Genomic DNA, 8,540 nt, shown 5'->3' on the forward strand with positions numbered 1-8,540 from the left:
CGGGTAGGGGCCATGCAACCATCCAGGTGAGAGGAATGGAAACTTGGAGGTCATGGTAGCCAAGAGAATTGGATGGATTGTGGTTTGGTTTTAGAGGTGAAGTTTGCCACTTGGGTCCTCCAGGAAGCAGACACTGAGATGGGCTGGGATGTACAAGTGGTTGATCGGGGGGCTAAGGGCTGGGAGAGCCTCAGACCCCAGTGCAGATCTGCCAAAGTCTTGGTCAACCCACCAGGGAGCTCCAGGGTCAAGACTGCCCCATTTGGGAGGCTTTGCATTGTGCAGAAATTCCCAGGCCCTAACACTCTTTTCATGCCCAGCCATTAGTTGGGAGTTGCCCCACAAGAAGGTGGCTTCAGCTCAGAAGCCGGGGTCATGTCCACACAAAAACCTACGCACGGATGTTTATAGGAACTTTATTCATAATTGCCCAAACTCGGAAGCAACCAGGGTGTCCTTTGGTAAGTGATCGGGTAAACAAACCGGTACATCCAGACAATGGAATATTATTTGGCAATAAAAAGAAATGAGCTACCAAGTCATGCAAAGACATGGAGGAAACTTAAATGCATATTACTAAGTGAAGGAAGCCCGTCTGAGGCGGCTACATGCTGTATGAGCACCTATGTGACATTCTGGAGAAGCAAAATCAGTGAGGACTGTGAAAAGATCTGTGGTCGCCGGGGCTTATGGGGGAGGGAGGAACGAATAGGCAGAACACAGGATTTTTAGGGCAGGGAGACGACTCTCTAGGATACCATAATGGTGGAGAGGCATCATTCTAGATTTATCCAAACCCATAGAAGGTACACCGCCAAGAGCCAACCCCATGTGAATTACGGACTCGGGGTGACAATGACATGCCAGTGTAGATTCGCTCATTGCAACAGATGTACCACTAAGGCGGGGACATTGGCAGTGGGGGAGGCCACGCATGTGTAGGGCAGGGGGTGTGTGGGAAATGTTTGTACCTTCTGCTCGATATTGCTAAAATGGCTCTAACGAACAAACAAGAGCTGGGACGGCTCCTGAAGGTGCCGCATCTCCCACTTCCCCTGTCTCCCGCAAGACTGCCAGCCCCTCCAGGGCGGGGACCAGCTGCATCACCCTCATCTCTGTGTCTCCGGGACTGGCAGGAGACTGGTGTAAAATCTCCTGGGGACTCGGGGGTAAGGACCATTCCTCAGCATGATTTTTTTTTGGTATGCCCATGGCACAGCACTAAGTGCCTGGCACTTAGTAAACGCCCAGTGCAGGCTGTCCCTTCCTTATTTATTCCTAGCACATATTAGGTGCCCAGTAAATGTTAATTTCCTTTTTTTATTTCTTTACCTTTATTCCCCAGGTGCCTATAGTGCCTTCCTTCATAGGTGTTCTGTTCTTTCTTCTTTCTGCTCCCACCCCCTTTCTGAACAGGGTGGGGAATCATTCAGCCTAAGGCTCATATATGTGTTCAACCAAAGTGCCCCAACCTGGGACCTTCCGAGGGGAAGCAGGCTCAGGTAGGGCCCAGAAATGTCTGCATAGCAACAGTAGATTCCAGGACTCGAGCCCAACCAGAGAGGAGGGGCAGAAGCCAGGGAAGAGAGAGCTTTCCTCTCTGGGGAAGCCCAGAGATTTCCATCCAGGGTTGCTGCTTCCCTGGAAGCCAAGCCACCTTTCAGGCTTGGGCAGGAAGCGAGGACATCTGTTCCCAGCTCAGGAGGGGCCGAGGACCAAGGAGGAAACGGGTGTCCTCCTTGCGGGGGGGCCCGGCAGTTGGCTGGAAGGTGTGTGCCTGCATCCAGGCCCAGCCAAGAGAGACCAGAAGGAGTGGCCAGCCAATAAGGCTGCGGCCTCTTTCCATAGCGGTCAGGGCTCTCAGCATCTTACCCCGTCATCCTGACAGCCCCCGGGGTTCAGTCCGTCCCTCCTCCCCACACGTCGTACTCTGTTACTTGCCCTGGCCACCCTGGAGCCCCACATTATAATCTTCCTTATTTCACAGGTAACACTTGAAACTCAGAGAGGTTCTGTAATTTGCCCGGGGTCCCATGGTCACTGGATGTGCACCTGGGATTTGAACCCGGAAGTTTTCAGACTCCACATCGCTCGTTCTTGCTGTCTCTCAGCATCCATCGGACCCCGACCAATGAGGAAGCAGCCAAGTACATCCTGGGAGCCTCACTCTGCCCTGGGCTCAGTCGACCCCCTCCTCCAGGCCCTTCCCCGACCCCATTAGCCAAGGTGGCCCGCCCCTGCCCTCCCCCGGTAGTCCCTGCATCTGTTTCTGTTGCACGGGTCTGTGACTTGTGTCTCCCTCACAAGCCTGAGAACTTCTTGAGGCCTGGCACCGTGTCTGTTTCCTATCTGGGTCACTGGCATCTAATGTGTGCTCAGGGTGTATTTACTTCGTGCACAGCGGAACCTAAGGGCTGATGGCCATTTCTCCAGCGCCTCTAAGGAAAGGCAGATTTCTGATGACCCCCCCCCCTCCCAGGATTCTGTGGACATGGCACTTGAAGGCAGGGAAGCTGAGTTTTAGGGCTCCAGGAGTGTAGACCTTGCTGTCTATGTATATGATGGAAGGCCTGTGAAAGAGAAAAGGTCTCCCTATGAAGGAGGATCACTGAAGAGAGTCAGAGCAGAGGCTTGTGATGGGGTTAGAGGCAAGGGGGTGGGGGCCCGGGACCTCACCTGGATGACCGTTCATGTGTATCCAGCGAGGAACAGAGGGTACAAAGGAACAAAGGAACAAAGGGCAGCTACTCCTCAAATACTACCTGTTTCCTGATCTAGTCGGGGGCAGGTTGGGGAGACTCTCCCAGAGGCTGGCAGAGGGACAACGCAGGAGAATGGGGTAGGGTGGACCGTCCTGCTGGCTGGACCCCTGATCCTGCCCGCTGACCTGCCAGCCTTCCTCTTGCCCCTCCTTGGGACAGGTCTGGGCTCGGGGTCTCTCTCCTCTAAAGTTTGGTACAATTCGCCACTAGCGAATTGTACCCACACCCAATTTATTTTTTCAGATACAGAAACTGAGATTCAGGGAGGGAAAGGGACTTGCCCAAGATTTCACAGCCAGGAGGAAGCCTTTGACAGTAATGATGATCCCTAACGCTGAGCGGGTTCTTGCTATGTTCCTAAGTGCATTATTTGTAATCATTTGAAGCCTCACGGATACCCAATGGAATACAGACAGTGATGCTGAAGCCCAGAGAGGTCAAGCAATGTGTTCTAGGTCCCTCAGCTGCCAAGGCAGGTCGCTGGGATTCAAACCCAGACGTTCGAGCTCATGACCACTAGGCTATACCGACTTTCTGGGAGGAAGCACAGTGCAGGGAAAAAGCTGTTCTGGCAGACCCGAGCCCGATGGGCTGGGACAGGGTTCAAGGGTAGGGCGGCAGAAAGGAGGAAAGGGGGTTTGGAGGCTGAAGCGGTGAACAGACACAGAATGAGCTGCGCTTGGCAGGCTGCCAGCAGAAATCATGTTAGTCTTTCCCAGTGGCCGCCTTGTGAACCTGTTTTGTTGACCCAACCTTTCCCGCTCTTGGATGAAATCTCAGGCATATCTCCTGACCTTTCGGTCACTTTTAGGTTTTACCTTATTTTTTTAGATACTAAAATAGTCTAGTCTAGTAGCGAAGGTTTAAGCTCCGTTCAGCTTCTCCTTTCCCTCAAGTCTGCCCTAAACTCAAAGATCCGTATAACAAGGAGGCACTCCTTCTCATTAGGGGGGTTCTTCAGAGAACCCCTGTCCCTATTGCTGGAGATCTCCCACCTGCAGGTGCTACCTGGGCGAAGCGTCCCCAGGCTGGCTGGGCTAACAGTCCCCTTCAGCACCTGTCTCCCGGGGGTCCAACCCAACGTGAGTCTTTCTGATAGGATCTCAGGCCCCTTCCCTGCTTCCCCCCAACCCGTCCCCTTGGCACAGGATCCTAATTCAAAATGACCTCAAACCAGCTACATTCTGCATGGTTCCCTCTGGGGCCCCGGGAGACACGCTCGCATCCTGGCCCCCAAATGCTGGGACCGCAGGCCATTCCCAAAGCAGCTCGGTCCTTGTCTCATACCAACAAGGAAGCCTAGGCAGCCTCTCCCTCCCCTTGGTCACCTCACCCTCAGAATTCCAGGGGACACATGCCATGCCCTTGGGTTTTCCGAAGCCCCCTCACTTGCCTCACTTGCAGGGCGCCCTGCCGACTGTTTCTAAAGAGAGTGGCCCCCTCTCCAACCGCATCCCCCCTCCAGCTACTTAGCCCCGCAGCCTTGGACGGATGAGAAATGAGGGGAACTTTGGGTCTAGCCCGTTTACAAGTCTACACGTTGGAATGGGGGTACATGGCCCCCATCGTCCTCAGCTCTAGGGGTCTGGACGGGAGCGGGCAGCAGGGCTGAGGAGGAAGGGGGGGATGGGTGTCTGCATTCAGGAGTCCTTCAGTCACAGATGCTGGTAACGGGCCAGAAAGGGATGAGTCACAGACAAGGCGCAGGGTTCGGGCCCCCTCACTGGAAGGTGGTGAGTCAGGCAGCCCATGGGGGCCAATTTGCAGTCTGGAGGCCTGTTTTGAACGGAGTTTGAGGGTGTCACATGGGGGTGGGGCAGAGGGGTTGAAAGCATGGGCTTTGAAGTTAGGGCGTTTGGGCTTTAATCCCTGGTCCGCTACTTACTAACGGTGCCACCTGGGCAGGTGACTCAGCCCCTCTCTCCAGTTTCCTTGGCTGCACCGTGGGAGCGTGTCCAGCTCAGCGCCTGGCTCCTGGGGCCCTCAGCGGGGTTCCCTGCAATCCCATGAGGAAGGGGGTATTCCTTTCATCTCCTGTTTTGCAGCTGGGGAAACTGAGGCACCGTCGAGCTGAGCAATATGCCGCGGCAGGCGCACCCAGTCAGGCAGGCCGGCTCGAGTGGCTGTGCCCTCGCCCACCGTGCTGTGCGGGAGGATGTTGGCACAGTGGGAAGGATGGCCGCATGGGTTCAAATCCCCTCTCTACCATATAGGAATCTGTGAGTTACTTCACTTTTCTGGACCACAGTCCCCTGCCCACCCCCTCCCCCCCCCGCCACCGTTTCTATATCGTGGTTACCGCACTGTCCGGGTTGTGAGGAGTTGATAAGTTAAGCCTCGTAAAGTCCACCCTGTACATGTTAGTTGTCCTTCTGAGAGCAATTCTGAGGTGGAGGGAGAATTAGAGGCAGCAGCTCTCCCGCTTTGCAGAAGGGGATGCGGAGGCCCGGAGAGAGTGACCGAGAGGCTTGAGGTCACACAAGCGGCGGGAGCGGGGACTCATCCACTGTCTCTCAAGTATCCTGAGGCCGTTAAGTGGGAGGAGGTATTGAGATCTGGTGAGCAGACAGCTGGCACACCCAGACCGGAAGTCGGAGGGATGGTCAAGTCCAGATACACCCATCTGCAAAATGTCTCTTCTCACCCAGGCCGTGCTGGAACAAAACGCTTTCACGCACTTCGCCTCAGACCACCCCCTTCCCCACCCCACCCCCACCCCTGCCAGGAACCCTGCGAGGGAGGGGCTCCTGGCTTCTGATGCTGCTAAGGAGCACTGGGGGCTGGAGAGGGCAAGTGACCCGACCACCTGAACCTGGACGAGGGTCTCCTGATGGTGACTGAGGCGTGAAAGGCAGGCAGGCGGAGGAGGGATGAGTGTAGGCGAGCAGGTCAGGGCTGATGAGAACAGAAAGCCTCGGCCGGGGACATTCCGGCAGACCCTGGGCCCTGTGTCCCTGCGGGGGTTGCCAAGGGAGCCAGCGAGATGATGGTCACTTTAATGAGTCCCTGTGGGGGACAGAGTCTACATTTGCCTTTTCCAAAGCGTGTCCTAATGCCTTGCTCACAGACTACAGGAGCCTTAACAGAGAACCCCTAGGGACCTCGAAATCCACCCCAAAAGAGCGTGTTGCTCATGCTGGGATTTCCCATCAGGAGGCAAGGTGGGCAGAAGGCTGAAGGGGGGGGGCCTGTCTTTATGTCACGGCACCTGCTTTGTCCCATTTCCACCAGCCCATCCCGGCTCTGCATAGATGGCTCCCTCTGGCTCCTAAAGGCTGACTGCTGGCAGCTGTCGCTTCAATAGAGGCTCCCGTCTTTGTCACACTCTGAGCTCAGCCTTTGGAAGAGACAGAGAACGCTTTGGTCTTCTGCTCTAATGAAGGTCATATTCCGTCTAGAGGGACCAGGGGGGACCTGTTCCCATCCAGCTCTGACTCAGATTGGCTGCACGCCTCCCGTGTGTGTCTGCCTTCTATTCACAGTTTCACATTCATCCTGAGTCTCTCTTTTCTAGAGATTTCAGAAGTTTGGGCAGGGAGCAAGATCCAGGGGAAGGGGAACGAGAGATCTGGGTTACTACCCAAGTAGACGAGCCTTGGGTTCTCAGTTCTTTTGGCTATTGATTTGTAATTTAACGATAACGTGGGCTGTGGTGACAATTTCTTGAAATTTATTGGGAGTTGCTTTCTCTCGTTACCACGCGACGTACACGGCCATGTCTGGAAATCTTCGGTGTGTGCTTGAAAATGACATGTTTGATGTAGGAGTCTGTAAGGGCCGTTTGTCATTCTGCTGTGTGTCTTCATGGGTTGCTTCTCTGTAGGTCTTGTAACTTTGGGTGGCAAGCTCCTGTTAACAAGGGTTTTATCCGGGAGCCTCCCATGTGGCCTTTACTGTGGGAATGTCCCCCCCGGGGCAGCCTTGCGTCTGCTATCGCGACCTCTCTGTGGGTATAACCCACGCCAGGTTGGCTTTGTGTGCTAATTACCAGGCTTGGGAGTTCTGGCAGCGTGTGGATAACACAAATCCAAATCTCAAATGCGCGTTAGGGAAGTTCTGGAGTTACAATTTCTCGGGGGAAGACTTCAGTTTTATTTTTTCCAACAGAGCCAGAAACAACTTCTCCGACAACTTTTGTTTTGTTTTGTTTTGCGGAAGGGTGATTTTTCTCCTCCATTTGCCTTTTCATTGAGGATATGCCTTATTTGGGTGTCTTGGTTTGAAATTTCTTCTGGCCAGGGCTCAAGGCCTTGTCTCCCCGTCCCTGTATAGACGTAAAATAGGCTCCTTGGTCACCGAAGGTCAGCAAAGGCCAACGCCTCCCCACACCTGACCCTGGGTCATCCGCAGACCCGCCCTGCAGGGTTAAGGATTGGCATCTGCTTAGCACTCTGAGTTTGGCTTCTTCTTTGTTTGTGATCCCCGGGGATTTCTTCAGTGTTTTGGAAGCTCAGCTGGGCATTTAAAGGAATGTTTGCTCTGCCTTAGCTAGTAACTCTAAGTATCTAAGCCAGTCACAAAATATCCAATATTCCAAATCTCTCTCAACTCCCAGCCACTTCCAACCATCCCCACAGCCTCAGCTGTGTCCCCCGCCTCATTCTCGCTCACCAGGGTTCCTTCCTGCTTCATCCCTCCTGTGACTGGAGATGCCCAGAGCCTGTGGATGTCTGGGGGAGGGGGGAGGGGGAGGTGCCTCAGCCCTGGCTTCCTTTGCAGACCCCCTGCGTGGACCAGGCGGCCTTGAGCTCTCGGAGCCAGAGCCCTCTTTGAAGTGTGAACTCTCAGAAGCCAGCAGCCCGAACAAAGAGGGTGCCACGGGCACCCAGGCCTGTGATCTGGCCTGAGGGGTTCTTGCCGTCTGGATGCAACCACGCTGACCGCCCCCCCCCTCCACCCTTCACTTCAGACAGCGCTTGACAGGGGCAGAAAAACCGCTGCCCTTACAGTTTTGAAAAAATGACAGAGTAATTGTGCACGCTTGTTCTCGCCCCATCCCGGCACCTCGTGGCTGACCCGTACCCCTGGAGAGGCCCACGAATAGTAGGTAAGGGCGGGGGGGGGGGGGCTAGGTCAGGCATCACCGGGCAGATGAACTCTGTGACACCAACAGTGACCCTGACGCACTTCAAACAGCAAAGCCTGCCCTCTGAGAGGACTTGCGTGGTGCCCCCCCCACCCGGCCCCCAGAACGAACCCTCCAGTCCTCCTTGAGAAGCCGTTGTGGTCACACTCACTCACCGGCAACTAAGACACTGAAGCTAAGCAATGGCACGGCTTGCGACGAGAGACAGCAGGGACTCACGAGGGCACACTCTTCTTACCGGTCCCAGAGAGTGTGGGGCTTGGAGGCGGGAGTCTGGAGCAAAGCCCCCTCTCCTACTGAGGGCAGTATGACTTCAGGCAAATGACACAGCTCCTCATTTGAGGGGGAGGGGGCAGGGGGAGGGGAAGCCGGGAGAGGGGAGGGGAGGGGGTGAAGGGAGCCAGTAAAGCACTCACTGGTGCTCCGCGGGTAGCAGGTGCGCTGGCCAGATGAGCAGGTGGCGTGGAGGAGGTGCCACGGAGGAGGGCCAGCCCTCACCCACCTTCCCACCCATGTGCCTGCCAGGGACACACTCCCATTTGCCCTGCCGGCCGGGGACCAGTTGGATGAGTCGCAATGGGGCCCCAGGTCTGCTGCTCGGCCACTCCCCAGCCTCACTGACCCCAGTGGGAGGTGGACCCTTGGTGACAATTAGAGAACGACCAATGGAGGGCCTAGCGCTGGGCTGTGAG

The sequence above is a fragment of the Panthera pardus genome, unplaced genomic scaffold, assembly GCF_024362965.1.
Source record: "Panthera pardus isolate Hobbes unplaced genomic scaffold, ASM2436296v1 HiC_scaffold_6, whole genome shotgun sequence".
Classification (NCBI taxonomy): Eukaryota; Metazoa; Chordata; class Mammalia; order Carnivora; family Felidae; genus Panthera; species Panthera pardus.